The 26,700-nt window shown below is 41.7% G+C and overlaps 1 pseudogene across 1 annotated transcript in view; it reads left to right on the top strand.

Annotated features, from left to right (window-relative positions):
• LOC144592079 (calcium/calmodulin-dependent protein kinase type IV-like) overlaps positions 1–26,700 on the top strand; it is a 70,894-nt pseudogene that overhangs the window by 22,596 nt on the left and 21,598 nt on the right. The window contains exons 5-7 of the transcript XR_013547066.1: positions 14,446–14,518; positions 15,774–15,864; positions 17,499–17,573. The product of XR_013547066.1 is annotated as a calcium/calmodulin-dependent protein kinase type IV-like (transcript). The remainder of the gene's footprint in view (positions 1–14,445; positions 14,519–15,773; positions 15,865–17,498; positions 17,574–26,700) is intronic.

The following is a 26,700-nucleotide window of genomic DNA, read 5'->3' as shown; positions in this document are numbered from 1 at the left end:
AGTATATAGATAATGTCCTATAAGGTGAATTGTCAATAAAACAGTATACTTGTCCTCTAGGTATAGTTTTCACCAAAATTTAAGGATTGAAAAGGAAACGAAAGCAAGAACATTTAAGATACAATTAATAAATTTTTGGTTAAGTATGCAAACCTGGTGATACCCTAATAGCTACTGGAACAAGGGAGAATGAGCACGTTAATTGATTTCAATGAGTTGTCCGAGAAAAACGAATGACTTTTCAAGACAGTTTCCAAATTAATAGTTTGGCTTAGTTTATTCTCACGTGTGAAACAGTGAAAAATAAGCTACAGTGAAAAGCTTTTGTTGTGTGCTAACCAGTTAGTGGAAAGGCTATACATGATTGCAGTCGAGCCATTCACAGTATACATGATAAAGGGAATAGTGTTTAGTACAAGAGTAAAGTCCAATTAAAGACAGTCCGAGGGTCTCCAGTGAGGTAGATAGTAGCTCAGGACCACTCTCTAGATGTTGATGGTTCAGTTGCCTGTTAACAGCTGGGAAGAAACCATATGACCTGTCGCTAGATGTGAATGTAACAAAATGGGGCAATAAATTAATGGAGCTTATTTATTCAGGATCCTTTTCAATTACATTTTGAGGTTATGAGTAATACTTTGGTGAAGATGCATGAAATGCTTTAAGAGTCTAGTTATGGAATGCATTAAATCCAGTCTACCAAGCAGCCTTGACCCACTGCAGTTCGTCTACCATCATAACAGGTCCACGGACAATGCTATCTCCCTGGCCCAACATTCATCCCTGATCAAATCTCAGAAATGGCTATGCAATTAAATAAATCAAAATTTGAGACCGCTTCTCTGGAGAATAAAATAAAGTTAAAGTTTCAAAGCAGTGACTTTATCAGAATTGGATGTTGAAAGATATGAAGAGCCTGAGAAAATTTGGGGTACGTGGGTAAGGGAAAGAAGAAAGGAAAATGTCAGAGATGGACTGGAAGACAGAGGAACAGTACAGAGTGATGCAGAGACATGGAAGCATGGCGCCGCATTTTTAAAAGTTGGAGTGCTCTGCCTTCCACTTTATGACAAAGACATAATCTACCCTGCAGGACAATCGGGTAGTAATTTATGATATTTCTAAGAGCTGTCCAGAGTTGCAATGTTGCTATATTATCAAAACTACTCCATCCCCAGCTCCATCCCACTTCTGCAAATAATCTAACACTATTGAAGGACTGCAGGTGCAATTAAATGATGATGTAAGACAAAGGATGATGGTTGCACAATAATAGAAACAGCATGATATGCGCAAAACGTGGAAAAATAGGTGCAGGAGGAAGCCATTTGGCCCTTCGAGTCAGCACCATCATTCAATATGATCATGGCTGATCATTTAAATTCAGTACCCTGTTCCTGCTTTTTCCCCATAACCCTTGATTCTTTTAGTCCTAAGAGCTAAATCCTACTCTCTCGAAAACTTCCAGTGAATTGGCCTCCACTGCCTTCTGTGACAGAGAATTCCACAGATTCACAACTCTCTGGGTGAGGAAGCTTTCCTCATCTCAGTCCTAAATGCCCCTTATTATTAAACTGTGACCTAGTTCTGAATTCCCCCAACATCGGGACCTTTTTTCCTGCATCTAGCCTGTCCAATCCTTCAAGAATTTTATATGTTTCTATAAGATTCCCTCTCATCCATCTAAATCCCAGTGAATACAAGCCCAGTCCTCCCTTTCTTTCATCATATGTCAGTTCTGCCATCCCGGGAATTAACCTGGTGAACCTATGCTGCACCCCCTCAATAGCAATAATGTCCTTCCTCAAATTAGGAGACGAACATTGCACACAATATTCCAGGTGCAGTCTCAGCAGGGCCCTATACAACTGCAGTAGAACCTCCTTGCTCCTAAACTCAAATCCTCTCGCAATGAAGGTCAACATGTCGTTAGCTTTCTTCACTCCCTGCTGTACTTGCATGCTTGCATTCAGTGACTGATGTACAAGCGCACCCAGGTCTCGTTGCACCTCCCCTTCTCCAAACCTGACACCATTCAGATAATAATCTGCCTTCCTGTTCTCGCCACCAAAGTGGATAACCTCACATTTATCCACATTATACTGCATCTGCCATGTATCTGCCCACTCACCCAACCTGTCCAAGTCAGCCTCATAGCATTTTCATCGCAGCTCACATTGCCACCCAGCTTTGTGTCATCCGCAAACTTGGAGATGTCACATTTAATTCCCTCATCTAAATCGTTAATATATATTGTAATCAACTGGGGTCCCAGCATCAAGCCTTACGGCACCCCACTAGTCACTACCTGCCAATCTGAAAAGAGCCCGTTAATTCCTACTCTTTGCTTCCTGTCTGCCAACCAGTTCAATACCCTATCCCCAATACCATGTGCTCTAATTTTGCATACTAATCTCTTGTTTTGGATCTTGTCAAAGGCTTTTTGAAAGTCCAGATGCACCACATCCACTGGCTCTCCCTAATCCATTCTACTTGTTACATGCTTAAAAAATTCCAGAAGATTAGCCAACCATGATTTCCCCTTCATAAATCCATGCTGCCTTTGGCCGATCCTGTCACTGCTTTCCAAATGTGCTGCTATAACATCTTTAACAATCGACTCAAGCATCTTCCCCACTACCAATGTAAGGTTAACTGGTATATAATTCCCTGTTTTCTCTCTCCCTCCTTTCAAAAAAGTGGAGTTATATTGAGTTACTGAAGGCTACCCTTCAGTCAACTGGAACTGATCCAGAGTCGAGAGAACATTGGAAAATGTTCACCAATGCATCCATGATTTCTAGGGGCATCTCCTGGAGTACTCTGGGATGCAGACCATCAGGCCCTGGGGATTTATCTGCCTTCAGTCCCAACAGTTTACCTAACACCATTTCCTGTCTAATGTGGATTCCCTTCAGTTCCTCCCTCCCACTAGATCCTCGGTCCCCTAGTATTTCTGGGAGATTGTTTGTGTCTTCCTTAGTGAAGACATAACCAAAGTATTTGTTTAACTGTTCTGCCATTTCCTTGTTTCCCATTATAAATTCACCTGTCTCTGATTGTAAAGGACCTACATTTGTCTTCACTCATCTTTTCCTTTTTACATATCTAAAGAAGCTTTTAGAGTCAGTTTTTATATTCCCCTCAAGCTTTCTTTCGTGCTCTTTTTCCCCCCCTCTTAATTAACACCTTTGTCCTCCTCTGTTGAGTCCTAAATTTCTCCCAGTCCTCCGGTTTGCTGTTTCCTCTGGCCAATTTATATGCCTTTTCCTTGGATTTAATATTATCCTTGATTTCCCTTGTTAGCCACGGTTGAGCTGCCTGCCCTGTTTTTTTTTTGCCAGACAGGGATGAACAATTTTTCGAGTTCATCCATGCAGTCTTTAAATCTTTGCCATTGCATCTCCACCGTCAACCCTTTAAGTATAATTTGCCAGTCTATCCTAGCCAATTCCTGTCTCATACCTTCAAAGTCTCCCTTCTTTAAGTTCAGGATCCTAGTTTCTGAATTAACCGTGTCACTCTCCATCCTAATACAGAATTCCACCCTATAATGGTCATTATTGCCCAAGGGGCTTTGCACAACAAGATTGTGAACTAATCCTTCTTCATTACACATAACCAGTTTAGGATGGCCTGTCCTCTAGTCGGTTCTTCTACATATTGGTTTAAAAAATGATCCCGTATACATTCCAGGAAATTCTCCTCCTCAGCGCTGCTACCAATTTGGTTGGCCCGATCTACATGTAGATTAAAGTCACTCGTGATAACTGCCATATCTTTGCTACACGCATCCCTAATTTCCTGCTTGATGCTGTCCCCAACCTCCCTACTGCTGCTTGGTGGACTGTATACAATACCAACAAGCGTTTTCTGCCCTTGGCTATTTTGCAGTTCTACCCATATTGAGTCTACAGCATCCAAGCTGATGCCTCTCCTTGCTATTGCATTAATCTCTTTAACCAGCAATACCACCCCACCTCCTCTTCCTTTCTGTCTATCCTTCCTGAATATCGTATACCCCTGCATGTTTAGCTCCCAGCCTTGGTCACCCTGGAGCCATGTCTTCGTAATTCCAACTATGTCATATTCTTTAACTGCCAACTGCACATTCAATTCATCCACCTTCTTACAAATGCTTCTTGCATTAAGGCACAAAGCTTTCGGGTATGTTTTTCTTATCTCCCTTCTACCTTTTGCTTCTGTCCTCCTTTTATGTCCCTCTGTCTCTTTGCATTGGTTCCTATTAGTTTAAATGACCTTTCCTACACTCTCTTTCCTGTTAACTGCACGCATACACTTCCATGTTGTTGACTCCACCCCCGCACTGTTTATTTTAAACCCACTCATGTAGCACTAGCAAACCTGCCTGCCAGAATGTTGGTCCCCCCTCCAATTAAGGTGCAACCTTTCCCTTTTGTACAGATCACCCCTGCCCCAGAAGAGATCCCAATGATCTAGAAATCTAAATCCCTGCCCCCTGCACTAACTCCTCAGCCACAATCTCAGATCCCCTATCTCCCTGTTCCTACCCTCACTAGCACGAGATACTGAAAGCAACTTAGAGATAACCACCCTAGAAGTCCTGCTTTTCAGCCTCCTCCTCATTTTCTATACTCACGTTGCAGAACCTCCTTCCTCTTCTTTCCCACCTCATTTGTGCCTTCATGCACAACTACTTCCAGCTGTTCACCTTCCCTCACGAGGATGTTCTTAAGTCGGTCTGAGACATCTTGGACCCTGGCACCAGGGAGGCAACACACCTTCCTCGAGTGTCGCCAGTCGCCACAGAATCTCCTGTCCACACCTCTGACAATGGAGTCACCCACCACTATGGCTCTGCCTGATGTCAGTCTCGCCGGTCGAGCCTCAGTGGCAGGTTTCGAGTCATAGACCTGTCCGCCCCTCGGACTGGAAGCGTACCGAACGAAACTACATAGCAGTCACATACAAAAAAGAACACAAGACACATAACCCCAACACAAACGTCCATCACAGTGACTCCAAACACCCCCTCACTGTGATGGAGGCAACAAAACTTCCACTCTCTTCCCCACGCCCACGGACAGACAGCTCGTCCCCGACCGACCCGCACAGTCCCCGCAAGGGGATGGAAAAAGAGAAACTGAGTTAATGTTTCAGATTGAAGACCCTTTATAAGGAAGATTCCCTTGAAACATTTGTGACCTGAAATATTAATTCTGTGTCTCCTCATACGGATGCTGTCTGATGAGTGTCTGAAAAATGTTCCGCTTTTATTTTCAACTTCCAGCATTTGCAATGTTTTAAATTCTTATTTAAGTAAGGGGTTGTATACATACAGAAATTGAGAAAAGTGGATACTCATTGATATATTAAAGAGTTGTGGAATGATATATTCTCAGTGTTCTCAGCCCTCTTCTTTACTCCTTGTATACCCACAACTGTGCAGTCATGTACAAATCTAATTCAATTTTCAAATTCGCAGACGACATCACCATTGTGGGCCGGATATTAAATAATGAGACAGAGTACAGGAAGGAGATCAAGAACCTCATGTCCTGGTGTCGAGTCAACAACATTTCTCTCAATGTCAGCAAGACAAGGGAGAGAGTGAGCGACTTCAGGAAGCAAAACGATACACATACCCCAGTTTGGATTGATGGTGTAGAGATGGTTGAAAACCTCAAATTCCTCGGAGTCAATATCACCAACAACTTCTCCTGAACCACCCATAATGAAGCAATGACCAAGAAAGCACACCAATGCCTTTACTTCCATAGAAGGATTAGGAAGTTCGGCATGCCCCCCTACAACTATTACCAACTTCTACAGATGCACCATAGAAAACATTTTATCAGGATGCATCACAGCTTTGTTTGGGAACAACACCGCAGGAAATTGCAGCAAATTGTGGAAGCAGCCCAGACCATCACACAAACCAACCTTCCTTCTATTGACTTAATTTATACCTCACTATCTCGGCAAGGCCAACAGCATAATCAAGGACGAGTCGCACCCTGGCCACTCCTTCTTCTCCCCTCTCCCATCAGCCAAAAGGTATAAAAGTAAAAAAACACACACCTCCAGATTCAGGGACAGTTACTGCTCAGCTGTTATCAGGCAAATTAATGATCCTACTGTGGCGCGTCGAGAGATAAAGGCAAGGAGCCGGGTATTTTGGGGCATTATGGTTTATTACTCGGTTATCAGACGGGTCGAGTCTGCCGGAATGGCTTCGCGCCCAAAACCTTGTCCTTATATATGTAGTACCGGACCGCCCCCCTGGACTGGTCCATTCCCGTGTCAAGGGGTCGGTACCGAAGGGTATGGCCCGACCCTTGGGAGCCGCCACAGGACCCCCCCCAGAACCGGAGGCACGAAGCGCACTGGTGGTCGCACAACCCGACCGGACCGCGTACGGTAATCGGTCGACAGAGGGGCCGGCGGAGGCGCAGTTGGAGGGACAGGTGGTGGGACCCGCAAAGGTGGGCGACCTCGTGGCCGAGGCTGGGCAATGTCTAAGTGGGCCAGCTTCAGGCGGTCAATTGACACGGCCTCCGGCCGGCCCCCCATGTCCAAGACAAAGGTTGTCTGTCCATGCTCCAGCACCCGGTATGGGCCCTCATACAGCCTCTGGAGTGGCGTCCGGTGGGCGTCACGGCACAGGAACACAAAGGCGCAGTCCCGGAGGGCCGATAGCACGTAAGAGCGGAATGTCCCATGGCGGGACGTCGGCACGGGTGCGAGCTTGCCAACTCGCTCTCGGAGGCGCTGTAGGGTGGATGAGGGCGGTTCCTCTCGCCCCGGCAACGAGGGCACGAACTCCCCGGGCACCGTGAGCGGGGACCCGTATACGAGCTCCGCTGATGATGAAGCCAGGTCCTCCTTGGGCGCAGTCCGGATGCCCAGCAAGACCCATGGTAGCTCGTCCATCCAGTCGGGGCTGGAGAGTCGCGCCTTCAGCGCTGTCTTCAGCTGCCGGTGGAACCTCTCCACCAGGCCGTTTGCCTGCGGGTGATAGGCCGTGGTGTGGTGCAGCCGCACGCCCAACAGGTGGGCCATGGCCAACCATAGCTCAGAGGTGAACTGTGGCCCCCGGTCCGATGAGATGACCACCGGCACCCCAAAGCGAACGATCCAGTGCGCGGCCAACGCACGAGCGCATGTAGATGTGGCTGTGTCGGCCAGCGGTATGTCCTCCGGCCACCGCGTGAAGCGGTCCACCACCGTGAGGAGGTGTGTGATGCCCCGGGACGGTGGGAGAGGGCCCACAATGTCCACGTGCAGGTGGTCGAAACGCCGGCAGGGTAGACCGATCTCCTGGAGTGGCGCCCGGACGTGGCGTTGAATCTTTGCCGTCTGGCACGGAATGCAGGTGCGGGCCCAGTGGCCAACCTGCTGGCGCAGCTACCAGTGCGGTCGTCGCCCGGATGGATGGATGAGCCAGCCCCTGGACCACGTCGAACACCCTCCGGCGCCACGTGGCCGGAACGATGGGGCGCGGCTGACCTGCCGACACATCGCATAGTATCGTCGCTCCTCCGGGGCCGAGGGGGACATCCTCAAGGCGCAGGCCAGAGATGGCAGTCTGGTAGGCGGGCATCTCCCCGTCCGTTAGCTGGGCCTCCGCCAGGGCAGAATAATCAATGCCGGGCGCCACTTCTAAAACGGCATTGATGGCGGGGCGAGACAACGCGTCGGCCACCCGGTTTTCCTTACCCTCGATGAAGCGGATGGAGGTGGTGAACTCCGAGATGTACAAATGGCGCTGCTGTCGGGCGGACCACGGGTCGGAGACCTTTACCAGGGCGAACGTGAGCGGCTTGTGGTCCGTGTACGCGGTGAACGGGCGGCCCTCCAGGAAATAACGGAAGTGGCGCACGGCCAGGTACAGAGCTAGGAGCTCGCGGTCAAAAGCGCTGTACTTCCTCTGGGCGTTGTTGAGGTGCCGGCTGAAGAAGGCCAGGGGGCGCCAACCCCCGTCCGTCAGTTGCTCCAGTACGGCACCAATCGCCGACTCTGAGGCGTCATCGTAAGGGCTGTCGGGGCATCCTCCCGTTCGGCCCGCTCCATTCAGGTTAGCCCGTAGGTTTGGAGCAGCAGCTCCTTAAGGGATTTATACTTATCGTGGGCCGGTGGGTCCTGGAGGAACTCCGTGACCTCTTCGGCCGTGTCCTGGTCAAGGGCTCCCACCAGGTGGAAGAAACGGGTGTCATCCGATGTGTTGCCCTGCAGCTGGAACTGGGCCTCCGCTTGGTAAAACCAAACGCGAGCCCGGGTGGTCCAGAAAGTCGGGAGCTTGATGGCTACCGCCTCGACAGCTGCGGCCTGGTCGGCCTGCGAGCTGGACGGACGGTCGGCTTTCGATCTTGTGTCCATCCTACTGTGAATGGACCGTCGAGGTCACCAATGTGGGGCGTCGAGAGAGGCCCGAAATTAAGGCAAGGAGCCGGGTATTTTGGGGCGTTATGGTTTATTACTCGGTTATCAGACGGGTCGAGTCTGCCGGAATGGATTTGCGCCCAAAACCTTGTCCTTATATATGTAGTACCGGACCGCCCCCCTGGACTGGTCCATTCCCGTGCCGAGGGGTCGGTAGTGGTATGGCCCGACCCTTGGGAGCCGCCACACTACCACAACCAGAGAGCAGTGCTGAACTACTATCTACCTCTTTGGTGACTCTTGGACTATCATTGGTATCACAAAATGCTGGAGTAACTCAGCAGGTCAGGCAGCATCTCTGGAGAGAAGGAATGGGTGACCTTCAGTCTGAAGAACTGTCTCGACCCAAAACGTCACCCATTCCTTCTCTCCAGAGATGCTGTTGACCTGCTGAGTAACTCCAGCATTTTGTGATACCTTTGATTTGTACCAGCTTCTGCAGTTATTTTCCTACACAACTTGGACTATCCTTGATCGGACTTTGCTCGCTTTACCTTGCATTCTACCTGCACTATCCCTTATCATGTATCTATACTCTGTAAATGGCTCGATTGTAATCACGTATTGTCTTACTGCTAACTGTATAGCACGCAACAAAAAGCTTTTCACTGTGCGTTGGTACATGTGACAATAAGCTAAACTAAACTATATTCCTGAATGTCACAGGGCATTTTATGTTTGTCCTTGCTTTTTAAAAGATCTATCGAATTAGTCTTCCCCTCCAATTCTTTCCAATTACCATTCCTTTTTCTCTTTAGAATTTACCCAGTTTACATTTTAAAAATTCTTATCTTGGACTTTACAATCAATAGTGAATGAACAGCATTTGGTTTTCACTCACACTTGCCTACAGAAGGGCAATTATCCATCAATTGCAAAAGCGAGGCATCTCTGTGCTGCAGTATGACAAAGGTTAAGATGGCTGCATGTCAAAGGATGCTCAAAGGATGCTCCTTGTGCTGTACATCTATCTTAACCTTTGTCCTACTGTAGCTTCCACAGTTTTGGCTTAGTTTATTATTGTCATGTGTACTGAGGCATATTAAAAAGCTTTTTTGTAGTGTGCTATCCAGTCAGCTAAAGACTATACATGATTACTATCATGCCGTCCACAGTGAAGAGATACAGGATAAAGAGAATAATGTTTAATGCAAGATAAAGTCTGATTAAAGATAGTTCAAAGGTCTCTAATGAGGCAGATGGGAGGACAGGACTGCTCTTTAGTTTGTGATAGGATGGTTCAGTTGCCTGATAACAGCTGGAAAGAAATTGTTCCTGAATCTGGAGGTACACATTTTCAAACTTCTGTGCCTCTTACCTGAATGGGAGAGGGCAGAAGAGGGAGTGATCAGGGTGAGACTCCTTGATTGGCCTTGTCGAGGCAGCGTGAAGTGTAGATTACTTAACTCTTTAGTTTCACAATTCCTTCAGTTATCCATCTTCTTAGTTCATTTTCACAACTTCCAAAACCCACAACCTGTATTTAGATATTACACACTCTTAATGAATCTTCATTGGTTCTTCTATCCCCCTGACTCGGGGTCACCTTCTTCAATGGTTGGTCCCTGAATCACTGGGACTCGAGGTAAAATAACCATTAGGAGGCAGTGGCCACAATATGATAAGTTTTACTCTACAAATTGAGAGGGAGAAGAGAAAATTGGAAGTGTCAGTATTACAGTATGGCAAAGGGGATTACAGAGGCATGAGGCAGGAGCTGGCCGAAATTGACTGGAAGGAGGCCCTAGTACGGAAGACGGTGGAACAGCAATGGCAGGTATTCCTGGGAATAATGCAGAAGTTGCAGGATCAATTTATCCCAAAGAGGAGGAAAGATTCTAAGGGGAGTAAGAGGCACCCGTGGCTGACAAGGGAAGTCAAGGACAGCATAAAAATAAAAGTATAACATAGCAAAGAAGAGTGGGAAGCCAGAGGATTGGGACTCTTTTAAAGAGCAACAGAAGATAACTAACAAGGCAATACGGGGAGAAAAGATGAGGTATGAGGGTAAACTAGCCAATAATATAAAGGAGGATAGTAAAAGCTTTTTTAGGTATGTGAAGAGGAAAAAAATAGTCACGGCAAATGTGGGTCCCTTGAAGACAGAAGCAGGGGAATTTATTATGGGGAACAAGGAAATGGCAGACGAGTTGAACTGGTACTTTGGATCTGTCTTCACTAAGGAGGATACAAACAATCTCCCAGATGTTCTAGTGGCCAGAGATCCTAGGGTGACGGAGGAACTGGAGGAAATCCACATTAGGCAGGAAAAAGTTTTGGGTAGACTGATGGGACTGAAGGCTGATAAATCCCCAGGGCCTGATGGTTTGCATTCCAGGGTACTTATGGAGGTGGCTCTAGAAATTGTGGATACATTGGTGATCATTTTCCAATGTTCTATAGATTCAGGGTCAGTTCCTGTGGATTGGAGGGTAGCTAATGTTATCCCACTTTTTAAGAAAGGAGGGAGAGAGAAAACGGGTAATTATAGACCAGTTAGTTTGACATCTGGTGGGGAAGATGCTGGAGTCAATTATAAAAGACGAAATTGCGGAGCATTTGGATAGCAGTAACAGGATCGTTCCGAGTCAGCATGGATTTATGAAGGGGAAATCATGCTTGACTAATCTACAGGAATTTTTTGAGGATGTAACTAGGAAAATTGACAGGGGAGAGCCGGTGGATGTGGTGTACCTCGACTTTCAGAAAGCCTTCGACAAGGTCCCACATAGGAGATTGGTGGGCAAAATTAGAGCGCATTGTATTGGAGGTAGGGTACTGACATGGCTAGAAAATTGGTTGACAGACAGAAAGCAAAGAGTGGGGATAAATGGGTCCCTTTCAGAATGGCAGGCAGTGACTAGTGGGATACCGCAAGGCTCGGTGCTGGGACCGCAGCTATTTACAATATACATCAATGACTTGGATGATGGGATTAAAAGCACCATTAGCAAATTTGCAGATGATACAAAGCTGGGTGGCAGTGTGAACTGTGAGGAAGATGCTATGAGGTTGCAGGGTGACTTGGACAGTTTGTGTGAGTGGGCGGATGCATGGCAGATGCAGTTTAATGTGGATAAGTGTGAGGTTATCCACTTTGGTGGTAAGAATAGGAAGGCAGATTATTATCTGAATGGTGTCAAGTTAGGATAAGGGGACGTACATCGAGATCTGGGTGTCCCAGTGCATCAGTCACTGAAAGGAAGCATGCAGGTACAGCAGGCAGTAAAGAAAGCCAATGGAATGTTGTACAGGGCCCAAATGAGACCGCACCTGGAGTACTGTATGCAGTTTTGGTCTCCAAATTTGAGGAAGGATATTCTTGCTATTGAGGGCATGCAGCGTAGGTTTACTAGGTTAATTCCCGGAATGTCGGGACTGTCATGTGTTGAAAGACTGGAGCGACTAGGCTTGTATACACTGGAATTTAGAAGGATGAGAGGGGATCTTATCGAAACGTATAAGATTATTAAGGGGTTGGACACAATAGAGGCTGGAAACATGTTCCCAATGTTGGGGGAGTCCAGAACCAGGGGCCATAGTTTAAGAATAAGGGGTAGGCCATTTAGAACGGAGATGAGGAAAACTCTCTTCAGTCAGAGAGTTGTGAATCTGTGGAATTCTCTGCCTCAGAAGGCAGTGGAGGCCAATTCTCTGAATGCATTCAAGAGAGAGCTAGATAGAGCTCTTAAGGATAGCAGAGTCAGGGGGTATGAGGAGAAGGTAGGAACGGGGTACTGATTGAGAATGATCAGCCATGATCACATTGAATGGCGGTGCTGGCTCAAAGGGCCGAATGGCCTACTGCTGCACCTATTGTCACTGCTCATGAAAACCAAAACTGCAGGTAGCTCAGGAACGGGGACTGATTGAGAATGATCAGCCATGATCACATTGAATGGCGGTGCTGGCTCAAAGGGCCGAATGACCTACTCCTGCACCTATTGTCTAAATCTGACCAAGGTTTGGAGCATAACCTCCCTACAATTTTAATGCCCTGACTAATGAAGGTCAATATTCCATAAGCCTTCCTAACTACATGTTCTATCTGTGTTACCACCTTCAAGGATTGGTGGACTTGTTCACCAAGATCCCTCTATTCCTTAATACTCCCCAAGACCCATGGTGTATGTCAGAGTTCATCAGTACTCCCAAAATGCATCACCTCACATTTATTTGGATTAAACTCCATGTACCATTTTCCAGCTCATTTCATCTCTATTACACCTTAAGACTACGTTGCATACTATCCCCAACTTAACCCATTTTTGTGTCATTCATGACCCTACTGATTATGCTTCCCACATCCTCGTTCACAGGGATTATAATTTGCTGGGACCTTGTCAAAGGCCTGAGTGAAATCATATAGATTACATCTACTGCCCTGCCCTCATTGATACACTTTGTTACCTCTTTAAAGAATTCAATCAGACACAATCTGCCCTTGACAAAGCCATGTTGGTTGTCTGTGATTATTCTCTGCCTTTCCAAGTAATCGTCTCCCTCAAAATTTATACCCAAGTCTATCGCAGGTTTATAGTTACCAGGCTTTTCCCTGCTGCCTTTCTTGCAAAGGGATTGATGTTAGTTAGCTATCCTCAGTCAAGTAATACCTCACTTGTGCAGGGTAAGGATCTAAAAATCTCAGCCAGAGCCTAAGAATCTCTTTCCTTGCCTTCCATGACAGCTTGGGATAAATCTCATCCAATCCTGGGGTTTTATCCACCTTTAAGCTCAAGGTACCTTTGTTTATGAAACCTAGACTTTCACCAAAACCTATGAATTCTCCAAATACAAAGTCTATGTTTAGCTTTGTTTATTATTGTCACGTGTACTGAGGTACAGTGTAAAGCTTTTGTTTGCGTGCTATTCAGTCAAAGAAAAGATTATACATGAATACAATGAAAACGTTCACCGTGCACAGATAAAGGATAAAGGGTACAATGTTTGGTGTAAAAATATAACATTAAAATCCTGATAAAGTCTGATTAAAGATAGGTTAAAGGTTTCCAATAAGGTAGATTGGTGGTCAGGACCACTCTCTAGCTGGTGAGAAGACCGTTCAGTTACCTGCTAACAGCTGGGAAGAAACCGTTGCTGAATCTGGAGGTATGCATTTTCAAACTTCTGCATCTCTTGCCTGAGGGGAGGGGACAAAAGAGGGAGTGACCTGGGTGAGACTGTTCCTTGATTATGCTGGCGGCCTAGCCGAAGCAGCATGCTGTAGATGGAGTCAATCGAAGGCATCAGAATCAGAATTACCTTTATTGTCATCCAAAATAAACAAGTCTTTTGGACGAGATTTCGTCACCCACAGTCCAACAGTAAGAGCAATAAAATAAGCAATTACACAGACAACCACAAACCAACACAAAACAAAAAAAAGAAGAAAAAAAAAAGAAACATCCATCACAGTGAGTCTCCTCCAGTCACCTCCTCACTGTGATGGAAGGCCAGAATGTCTTTTCTCTTCCCCTGCCGTCTTCTCCCGCGGTCAGGCTGTTAAAGTTGCTAGGCCGCGCCGGACGGTGAAAGGTCCGCGGCAGGACCCAAGCCCCGCGATTCGGGGCGGGCGAAGACGCTGCCGCTGCATGTCGGGGCTGGTTTATGTGATAGTCTGGGCATGCTCACAATTCTCCGCAATTTCTTGTGGTCTTAGATGGAGCTGTTTCCAAACCAGGCTGTATGCATCCCGATTAGATGCTTTTTATTGCACATCTATAGAAGTTGGTGAGGGTTATTGGGGCATTCTGAACTTCCTAATCTTTCTAAGAAAGTAGAGGTGTTGATGTGCTTTCTTGGCCATAGGTTCGATGTGGTTGTTCCAGGACAAATTCCTGGTGATGTTTGTCTACTTGTCACATCTCTGCTTCGACCCCATCAATGTAGACTGGGATGTGCATACTGCTTCGCTTCCTGAATCAAATGACATTCTTAATTTGTAATTTATTAATGTTTTATGAATACAGACTGACATAAAATACACATGTTGCCTTCAATAATAAGCATTGCATTTTATAGGATTGTTGATAGAGGGTATTACAGTGAGAAAGATGCTGCCGATGTTGTCAGACAAATTCTGGGAGCAGTTGCTGTAAGTTTTATTTCTTGTTATTCATGTTATTCTCTATAAAGCCATGAACATTCATAGATCTTGAACATTCTGATTTTGACGAGTTATTGTTTCGTAACTATATTTCAATTTTCAAATAACAATTAAAGTACTTTCTAATGCAGATGTGACCCAGAAATTCCAGTGAACCAAAAAGGTGGATGGTTCAGTGAGACACACATTATTTGTTCATTAGACATTTGCTGCAAACTTCAGTTGCATGTTCCATTGGGGAAAATCCCATATGATCCCGAGCCTATGATCTGGAGAAGCAGGACCAGGATGCTGTGATTGTAATTCCAATAAGGCTTGTCCAGTGGTTTAGGTCAAGACATCAGAACATGTGTACTTGCGTTGTGGTAATTGGGGGAGGGGGGGGGGGGCATTTGAGCCTTCTGTTTCAAGGTGAGAGAAGCATCAGAGCTATGCTGAGTTGGAGGGTAGTGGGGTAGGGAGGCGATCGAGAGCTCATAGATTCACGGAGATATACAGAACAGAAACTGGCCCTTTGGCCCAACTCATCCATGCCAACCAAGATATCTATCAACACTCATTTCATTTGGCCCATATTTCTCTAAACCTTGTACAATGTATCTGCCAAAAGGTTTTTAAATGTTGTAAAAGTCAAAGTTTGTAAAAGAAGGTTCTGCCACTTTCTCTGACAGCTCATTTTATATACCCACCACCTATCATGAATGTGATCAACTGTTGTCTTGCTGTCCATAATTGTAACAGTAGGATGAGCATTTTCCCATTCTTGTCAGAATATTAATCCTTTACAGGTCAAATAGAGGAAGAAAGACCTTCACGAGAATTATTACTCTGTTTTTATAGTGGCTCTATGGTGTATAACTAATTTATTCCAGTTTTTCTCTATACATGCACCCACTATCCACTGTTCCCAAAAAGATCCCTAAATCTACTTTGTGAATCTAAAAGAATGTAGTTCTGAAGTTAGTATTTACAGTATATTAGTGATCTTGTATTTTTGCAAAACATTCTCATAAAATTAATATATTTGGAAAGATTTTCATACAATTTCATAAAAGTAGATTGGAATGATAATTGCATGTTGTTGATCATCCTTGTTTACCTATGTAAAGGCATTGCACATAATTTATTCTGCATCATGTCAATTAGTCGATTAAATATAAAACAATTTAATTGTAGCTGACTTCATATCTTGACTTCATAACAACTGCAGTTTTTAAATTTTTGTTCTAATTTTATTGTCAAGTATCTGCACGAAAATGGAATTGTTCATCGTGATCTCAAACCTGAAAACCTTCTCTACGCTTCTCGAACTCCAAATGCATTATTAAAAATAGGTGTGTTCTATAAATGCGTCTTCTATAGATGATGTTTAACATCAAGATATTTTTATATCAACAATGTTTTGCTACTTTTCCTACTTGCAAATAATTTACTTTCGAAGCTTCAAAGGACCTACATGGCAAAATACAATGCTTGCTTGAGGAACACTTTGAATAGCCCTTCAAAAAAATGTGAAATATTCATCACACTTTTAAATTGTTAAATGTTTCTCAGATCTATAAGTGGAACCAATTTAGATTTTAAAAAAGGCAAGGAAATTGAGGACTTCACAACCTCCATTTGGATTTTTTTTAAATTGGTATTTCCATTAACTGGAAGTGATTGTGTAGTTCTGAATCAACACTAGTTGAAACAATTTGATTAAATAATTACAGAAAAAGAAACAACTTCAAATGGAAATAATCATAGAACCAACTAAATGTTTTGGTAGCCCAAAGCATAAAGACAATCTCCTTTGCTATACAATGAAAGGGAACATTCACAGTTGTGCGGTTCAAGTAAATGATTAACATGATTAAGAATGTCAATTTTTGTAGATTACATTGTAATCTGAAGATTGAGTTTTTGTATGTTGATAAATTGATACAATGATGTCTGCAAATTTAATTTTATATATTTATTTACTCTAATTATCAGTTTTGGGAACTCTGTGATTAACAATCTGGTACATTATCAAATAACCTGGTTACACTCATTGCAATGTTTGCACAATAAGAATAGTTGTTCTGGGTGAGATACTGCAAGGAAAAATAAGTGTGCAACGCAAAGAGAAGAGCAGTGTCAAATAAATGAGCCGTGTCAGATCTGAGATTGTATGTGAGGGAGAGAGAGGAGAGATGGTGGATGGAGAGGGGTTGAAAGGGAGATTTAATCGGTAGAAGAGATTAAGAGATGTGAGCACACAGAGGGCAGGAATGGAGGGGAAAGTATTTCACTTAGTTCTGAGCTGGGCTCATATACAGTATGCTCTCACTCTCGCATCCTTTCTCACATTGAATGGCGGTGCTGGCTCGAAGGGCCGAATGGCCTACTCCTGCATCTATTGTCTATTGTCTAACATACTCTCTTCCACTCTCCCAATCAATTTCCCCACTATCTCTCCACCCCCCCCCCCCCCTCCCCCCAATCTACTGGCAGGGTGATAACAAGGGTGCCTGATTGAATTTGAGGTGCCTAAAATTCAAGGTCATGTGCTGGGCTGAAGCTATTTTGAAATCTTTCCAGTTTCCTATTGATGCTTTCATAAAAATTGAACCATTGACTTGCAGTTGTGTTAAATTTAAATCATGGATGTAATAGTGAATATCTGATAGCTCTTTTCAATTAATTTGTGCCATGTTTTACTTAAGAGACAAGACTTATTCGAAGAGCTACTCTCATTAAAATATTTGACGATGTACCTAAAGGAACATGATGTTTGTCGATGTTCTAAAGTCAGCAGCTTTACATTTCAGCGGCTGCTTGCAATATCTTAAATACTCTGTAGAAATGACAAATGTTTTAAGCACTGGCAGCCACTACTTGATAATTTTTCAAAATAATATTTTTCATAAAGTTACTAATTTCGAAAGTGCATTATTAATATCTCAATAAACATCATCTGAATAATGCATACTTTTTATTCAAGCTGACTTTGGACTTTCTAAAATCGTTGATGGACAGGTGTCCATGAAGACTCTTTGTGGGACACCAGGATACTGTGGTAGGTTTTAATATTTAATATACATTTTGAGAAATTCTTTGTCTATCCAGTGAATAGAAGCATTTATATTAATTCAACTCCAACAAAGATTTTTGGCCTGCAACACCAAATTATAATACATGAGAATTTAATCAATTTTACAGAAATTTATGCAGCATTTATGTTGTATTCCTGATTAGCTCTTAACTTAGCAGGCAGTAATTTTAGCGTCGTATAGAGATCAGACAACAAATTACCTTTCCTGAAGGACATTGGTGAGCTAGCTAGGTTTTTAATGACAATCCAGGGAGTCATGATTACAGGATTATTGTTACTTTTTAATTTGCTAAATCCCAGCTACTATGGCGAAATTTAAGTTCAGTGCATCAGTAGTTCAGATCCCTAGCTAATAGTCCAGTAACTCAGTTACTATACTACCATTTCCATTGCCATGTGCAAGTAAAAATTTATAGACCACCTATATGTTCACAGAGAAACATTTGTATAACCTCTACAGATGGGAGTTTTAAACAATGAAAGCTGTACATTTTCATCTTGACCAAACCTTTCTAATTTTAAATATTTCTATAAAACTCAGTGACAAAACATGGATCCCACTGGCAAAGCAGGCATTTTTGTCTATCCATAATAAACCCTTGTATCATTCGAACAAACTGTTTCTGTTCCCTCATAAATCTTTACATCTTTCCAAAATGCATTCCTTGGAATTAGACAAAACTTTCCAGTTATGACCAAAGCAGTGTTTCGTAGAAGACCGAAATGATGTCTGTTTTTCTATTCTCTTAAGATACTATTTATAAAGGTCAGTATTCTATACACGGTTTTAACTGCATTCTAACCTGTCCTGCTGCTCTGGGATGTCTCCTTTCCTTTACCCCCTTTAGAATTGTAACATTTGTATTTTGACTTTTTGTTTCTCCTTCCAAACAGTATCACCACATTTCTCTGCAATAATTTTCATATGGTATGTGGTGGTCCTTTCCGACAGCTTGTTGATCTTGTCCATCAAATCCATCTTGATAAATCTTTCATTCATCACACTTAAAAGTTTAGCATTAACTCCAAACTATTCAAATGTTCCCATGCCTAAATTGTTAATGTCTTTCAAGAAAATCAGTTATTTCAGCATCAATTCCAAGAAAGCCACAGTATGTTTTCCTCAGCTTGACTAACTGCCATGACGTCTGCTTTCTTCCCTCCTCTTTCTTAGCCAATTTCATATTCAAGCTGTCGGGTAGTAATTTGATTGTAGCAAAGTATTGATTTGAATAAGTAGTGGAGTCCAAAAATCAATAAATATTGCTTCCACGGTTTGTGAAACATAGGATTTTGGTGAGCTGGGGATTTCTGAGATTGGAACAAATGCTGCTGTGTTTATATTTTAGGATGGAAGTGGTAAACAATAGTAGTAGTTAAAACTAGGATTGGTAAACTATAACGTGTCATGTAAAATTTATGGTTTAACTATTTCAGATCGTTAAGTGTGATTAAATATTCTTTGAATAAAGTAATTGAAAAGCAACAAAGACTTGAGGAAAGACTATCGTAAAAAACAAATAGGACAGGAACCTAAAGGGCAACTTTTTCCACACGAAGAGTGGTGGGTATATGAAATGAGCTGCAGAGGAGATAGTTGAGGTTGGTACTATAACAACATTTTAAAGACATTTAGACAAGGACATGGATAGGAAAGTTTAGAGGTCCATAATGGTGAAACTCCTAAGGTATAAGGACAGAGAAACCATACTACAACGCACCAAGTCTCTCAAAGGATCTAAAATATACATTAACGAGGACTTCACGGACGCTGTCAGACGAAGGAGGAAAGAACTGATGCCGAAGCTGAGAGCTGCCAGAGGGAGGGGGGATATCGCTTTTCTACGCCATGACAAACTGATTATTCATCCACGTACCAGCACACCAAAACTACCATGAGACATCTAATCCACAACAGGTATGCTGAACCACAAAACTCGCATATGACTACAAACACAACTCACCCATATCCTGAAGCTAATCACATGCTAACACGGATTGCTGAACTGGATGATCTGGAGTTAACTACTCATCTATACACTAATCATAAGCCACAGGATATCGAAAATGACATTGATCCAGAAAACAATTTTTTCTTGAACATTAACAACGACTGTCACTATTATACTGATGAACAGTACAATAGCACATTCAAAACCAAAAACAATATTTCAATAATCCACTTCAACAGTAGAAGCCTGTATGCTAATTTCCATGACATCAAGGATTATTTAAATCAATTTGCACAGCCCTTTAACATAATTGCAATATCAGAAACTTGGATCAACAGTGTAAGGGGCATGGATTTTGAACTTGAAGGATATGAACTAATTTGTATGAACAGAAAAAACAAAAATGGTGGTGGTTTGCTCTTTATGTAGACATGAATTATAATTATAAGGTGGTGGAAGAAATCTCAACTGTGGTAGATAATGTACTTGAATGTGTTACAATAGAAATATGTATGGGAAAGAAAAAAAATGTAATTGTAAGTTGTATATATAGAACATCAGGGTCTAATATAGACACATTTAAAGACTGGATGGAGGAACATTTTACAAAAACAAATCATAAAGTTATGTTTATCTGCGGCGACTTCAATATTGATTTGCTAAATCCAAATAATCATAAAATGACTGAGGAATTTATCAATACATTGTACAGTATCAGCCTATATCCCAAAATCACCAGACCCAGTCGGATTACTTCCCATTGTGCTACATTAATTGATAATATATTTACTAATGATATAGATAACAATACAGTAGGAGGATTATTAGTAAATGACATCAGTGACCACCTTCCAGTTTTTACAGTTTATAACAGCAACTACGGAAAAAATAAGCAGGACAATAAACAAGAATACCGAAGGGTTAGGACAGAAGAGTCCATGGTTGCACTTAAAAATGATTTACTTGCACAAAACTGGGAATTAATATATAAAGAAAATGATATTGATAAAGCTTATGATGAATTTTTAAGAATATTTCAAATACTATATGATAAAAATTGTCCAATGAAACAATATTGTAGAGAAATAAAGTATAAAGATAATCATTGGATGTCAAAAGGATTGCTAAATGCCTGCAAAAAGAAAAACACACTATACAGAGAATTCATTAAACATAGAACTATAGAAGCAGAAAATAAATATAAGAAATATAAAAACAAGTTAACTAATATCATGAGAAATTGTAAGAAAGAATATTATAATAAACTATTAGAAAACAATAAACACAACATTAAGGGTATATGGAATATATTAAACAGCATAATTAGAAATAACTCTAAACAGATTAATTACCCGCAGTATTTTATAGAAAATGATAAGACAATAAATAACATGGATGACGTGGTTAATAAATTTAATAATTTTTTTGTAAGTGTTGGACCTAATTTAGCAGAAAAAATCCCAGATCCGGTGACATCTAATGATAATCTTATAGAAACGAATCCAAGTACAATGTTTCTTAAACCGGTAGAAGAAATGGAGATTGTAGATATTGTTAATAAATGCAAGAATAAAACATCCACTGATTATAATGAGACAGATATGAAAATAGTAAAAAAGGTAATTGATGGGATTTCTAAACCACTAACACACATTTTTAACTTATCATTACAAACCGGTCAATTTCCCAATAATATGAAAATAGCTAAAGTTATTCCGCTGTATAAAACTGGGGATAAACACCACTTCACAAATTACAGACCTGTTTCTCTTCTCCCACAGTTCTCTAAAATTCTGGAAAAACTTTTCGTCAGCAGATTAGACAATTTCATAGATAAGCACAATTTACTCTCTAATAGTCAATATGGATTCAGAAGTAACCGGTCAACATCACTAGCTTTAACTGAACTCATTGAACAAATCACAAATTCTATAGATAAAAAGAAATATGCTGTTGGGGTATTCATTGATCTAAAAAAAGCATTCGATACAATAAATCATGAAATATTAATCAATAAATTGGAACTATATGGGATTAGGGGGTTGGCTTTAGAGTGGGTTAGAAGTTATTTAAAGAACAGGAAACAATTCGTGAAGATGGGAGAATATCAGTCTGGATGTTTGGACATTGTGTGTGGAGTCCCCCAGGGGTCAGTGTTGGGTCCTAAACTCTTCATCATCTACATCAATGATATATGTAAATTATCAAAAATATTGAAATTCATCCTATTTGCTGATGACACTAACATTCTTGGTTCTGGTGAAAATTTACAGCAACTTTTGGACAGTATCACCTCAGAATTTTGCAAAATTAAAAAATGGTTTGACATTAACAAATTATCACTAAACTTGAGCAAAACAAAAATTATGATATTTGGGAACAGTAAAATAAACAATCAAGCACAGGTACAGATAGAGGGTGTTAACATAGAAAGAGTAAATGAAACTAAATTCCTTGGGGTGATAATAGATGAAAAAATTTGCTGGAAATCTCACATTAAACATATCCACAGTAAAGTATCTAGAAGCATTTCAGTTCTGGCCAAAGCAAAACATTTCTTAGATAACAAATCACTTCGCATTCTGTTCTGTTCACTAATTTCACCATATTTAAGTTACTGTATAGAGGTGTGGGGAAGTACATATATAAGTTCACTACAACCACTATTCATACTGCAAAAAAGAGCCATTAGAATAATTCATAATGTCTTTTTTTGTGAACACACCAACTCATTATTTATAAAGTCTAAAATAATCAAATTTTATGACATTGTGGAATATCAAACAGCTCAATTCATGTACAAAGTGAGAAACAATTTGCTACCAAGTAACTTACAGGAAATGTTTTATGAAAGAGAGGGGGGGTATAATTTAAGGGGAACATTAAATTTCAAGATTCGCAATACTCGAACAACAATGAAAAGATTTTCTATATCAATCAGTGGAGTAAAGCTATGGAACAGAATGAATGCGGAATTAAAACAATGTTCAAACATGATCCAGTTTAAAAACAAATATAAACACATGATTTTTTCTAGGTACAGTGAGGAGGGGGATTAACAGTCACCAGGGGTCTACATATAATAACACATCATTATTTAAATAAGTATATCTATATGAACATATAAGGGTGTATGAGTATTTTTGTATTAATATCTGATACTTGATAAATATTGATTAGGGAATGGGGGTAGGATTAAATAAGTTCACACTTCTTCCTACTCCTTTTCGCACATGTTAAGTAATGGATGAAATTCCTTGTATTTCTTCTGTTTTTTTGTTTATTTTGTTTTTTAATTGATGTCTTTTAACATGTTCGAAATAAAATTTAAAAAAATAAATAAATAAAAAATAAATAAATAAAAAATATCCGCCAAATGCGGCAGGGGGTCTGGGTGTAGATGGGGCACCTTATACGGCATGGACAAGTTAGGCCGAAGGGCCTATTGCTGTGCTGTAGGACTCTAATAGGCCAATCTGAATTCTTGCAATGAAGATTATATGTCTGGTTTACAGTATGTGGGAACTTGTGGATTGCGAGACTATCCCAATTATTCACACCAATGGAATCATTGAGCTGGACTGCAAGTTAGAACCACTAACACATAAAGGGCAGGGAGAAATTATTGCTATTGTTGGACTAATATTCTGCCAAATATCTCTGCAATTTCTTCCCGAATGTCTCACAAAGTTTGAGGAAGTACTTGCTCAGGCTCTGGCGATTTATCCACCTTGATGTGCTTTAAAACCACCAGTAACTTTTCTTTGGTAATTTGTATATGGTCCAAGACATCACAATTCGAATGCTTCAGTTTCTTAGCTTCCATGATCTCTCCATCTTCATCTATGCTGTGGAACATTAAGCTGCCAGCCATGCACTTCTCTCAGGCATGTTTCTGTTATGGCTGTAGTATCCCTTGTTGAGTCTCTCCTCAACCTCCAGCATTCCAGAGAAAACAATCAAATCTGTTCAATCGCTCCTTATTTCTAATACCTTGATGCCAAAATCCAGACATTGTACCGGTAAACGTCTTCTACCAGTAAAGTAGAAGAGTAAACTCTATCTACTAGTGTTGCCACTTTCAGAGCTTACTGATAGCAGAGGGTTTTGATGAAAGACAAAATTCAAGATGGAGGTCTGTGACCAATGGCGATCTGCACGGATCTATGCTCGGACCTTTGTTTGCGATATATAAAAATGAATTGAAATGTAACCGGTTGGTTAGTAGGATGATACCAAAATGCTGGGGTCGTGAACTGTGAGGAAAGCTATCAAATTATACGGTGCGATATAGATCAGCTACAGAAATGGCCGGAAAAATGGCAGATGGAGTTTAATTGGATCAAGAGTGAGGTGTTGTACTTTGGAAGGTTGAATGTAAAGGGAAAATATACAATTAAAATATACAAAGATCCTTAACAGTGTTGATGTACAGAGGGGTAATAGGGTCCAAGTTCATGACTCCGCTAAGGTGGCAACACAAGTAGAGAGAGTGGAAAAGAAGGAATATGGTATGCTTGCCTTCATAAATTGGGGCATTGAATATAAAAATCAGGAAGTCATGATGCAGCTTTATAGGATTTTGGTTAGGTTGCACTTGGTGTATTGCAACCAGTTCTAGTTGCAACAATACCACATGGCTTTGGAAAGGGTTCAGAGGAGGTTTACTAAAATGATAGAGACAAAATGCTGGAGTAACTCAGTGGGACAGACAGCATCTGGGTAAAACGATGCCTGGATTAAGGGGTAATGACTCAGGGAGAAGTCAGACAGACTTGGATTATTTTCTTTGAAATTCTGGAGGTGGAGGAGAGAACTGATAGAAGTATATAAAATAATGAGAAGCATAGATAGTGTAGACAGCCAGAACCTTTTTCGTAGGATGGGAAAAAAACAAACACTGTCGGGCATAGCTTTGAGGTGAGAAGGGCAAAGTTTAAAGGAGATGTACTGGGGAAGTTTTTTTTTAAACAGGGTGGTGGGCACTTGGAATGTGCTGCCAGGTGGCAGTGGTGGGGGCAGATATAATAGCGGCATTTAAGAAACTTTTGAATAGGCACATGGATAAGTAGGGAATGGAGGATTATAGATTAAGTGCAGGTAAATAAGGCTTGGCCTTGGCATCATGTTCAGACGGACATTGTAGGCCCGCTCCTGTGCTGTACGGTTCTATGTTCTATGGATTTGGACCCCAAGTTCCCTCTGTATATTAATGCTGCTATGTGTCTTGCCATTAACTGTAAACTTTCCCATTACCTTTGTCATCTTTAATTTTCATTTTCAATATTCATAGGATTGGGGGAAGTACCATTAGATTGGACAATAGTGAATGCAGCTGCTTCCTGCAAAAATGGAGGAAGACAGAAAGCTGGTTAACTTGACATGTCAAAGAGAAAACGTTATGAGATATTTTTTGAGACATCATAGCATGACACTGAAAAATTCATGGTGATAAAGCAAAATCAACATTGTTTTTGGATAGGAGCTCATGCTTGATTAATGTTTTGGAATTTTTTGTGAGGAAATGATTGAACTAGATTACTTTTCCCCAAGGCATTTCATAAAAGGTCACGTTAAAGTTATTGCAGAAATAAAGGTCATGATATGGGAGATGACATATTGGCCTGGATGAAAGATTGCTGACTAACAGGAAACAAAAAGTCAGCATAAATTGAATTTGAAACTTTTGCAGCATTTTGATTTGTGTAATTCATTGCATCTGTCTGCTTTTCCAACTTGTCTAACAGATGTTTGTTGGATCAAGGCAGAGAATTGGAAGACTTTATTCCTGCTCATGAGATCATAGCTGAAACTGTTACACATGCATTACATCTGTTATACAGAACAAATATACTCATGCAGCAATAGAAGGTGCCAGAGGTTTGTGTTTTAAATTGGCGTGTTGTTAGTTGGCAAGAAGTTCTGTAAGTCTGTAAGTGATCAGAATAATCCTTGAACTCAGGGTTAAAGGGTCTACTTAAGCCCAGGAATAGTTTAGTTTATTGTCACGTGTTCCGAGGTACAGTGAAAAGCTTTTTTATTGCGTGCTATCCAGTCAGGGGGTATGGGGCGAAGGCAGGAACGGGGTACTGATTGGGAATGATCAGCCATCATCACATTGAATGGCGGTGCTGGCTCGAAGGGCCGAATGGCCTAATCCTGAACCTATTGTCTATTATCTAACTGAAGGAAATGGTGTTGGGTAGACTGATGGGACTGAAGGATGATAAATCCCAAGGGCATGATGGTCTGCATCCCAGGGTACTTAAGGAGGTGGCTCTTGAAATCGTGGACGCATTGGTGATCATTTTCCAATGTTTGTGGATTGGAGGGTACCTAATGTTATCCCACTTTTTAAGATAGGAGGGAGAGAGAAAACAGGAAATTATAGACCAGTTAGTGTGACATCGGTGGTGGGGAAGATGCTGGAGTCAATTATAAATGAAGATATTGCGGAGCATTTGGATAGCAGTAACAGGATCGTTCCGAGTCAGCATGGATTTACGAAGGGGAAATCATGCTTGACTAATCTTCTGGAATTTTTTGAGGATGTAACTAGGAAAATGGACAGTGGAGAGCCAGTGGATGTAGTCCCACATAGGAGATTAGTGGGCAAAATTAGAGCACATGGTATTGCGGGTAGGGTACTGACATGGATAGAAAATTGGTTGGCAGACAGGAAACAAAGAATAGGGATAAATGGGTCCCTTTCAGAATGGCAGGCAGTGACTAGTGGGCAAGGCTCGGTGCTGGGACTGCAGCTATTTACAATATACATTAATGACTTGGATAAAGGGATTAAAAGTAACATTAGCAAATTTGCAGATGACACAAAGCTGGGTGGCAGTGTGGACTGTGAGGAAGTTGAAACATATAAGATTATGTAGGGATTGGACACGCTAGAGGCAGGAAACATGTTCCCGATGTTGGGGGAGTCCCGAACCAGGGGCTACAGTTTAAGAATAAGGGGTAGGCCATTTAGAACGGAGATGAGGAAAATCTTTTCACTCAGAGTTGTGAAGCTGTGGAATTCTCTGCCTCAGAAGGCAGTGGAGGCCAATTCTCTGGATGCTTTCAAGAGATAGTTAGATAGAGCTCTTAATGATAGCAGAGTCAAGGGATATGGGGAGAAGGCAGGA

This window comes from Rhinoraja longicauda, chromosome 3 (genome assembly GCF_053455715.1).
Source record: "Rhinoraja longicauda isolate Sanriku21f chromosome 3, sRhiLon1.1, whole genome shotgun sequence".
Lineage (NCBI taxonomy): Eukaryota > Metazoa > Chordata > Chondrichthyes > Rajiformes > Arhynchobatidae > Rhinoraja > Rhinoraja longicauda.
This window is presented reverse-complemented; position numbering and strand designations above follow the sequence as displayed.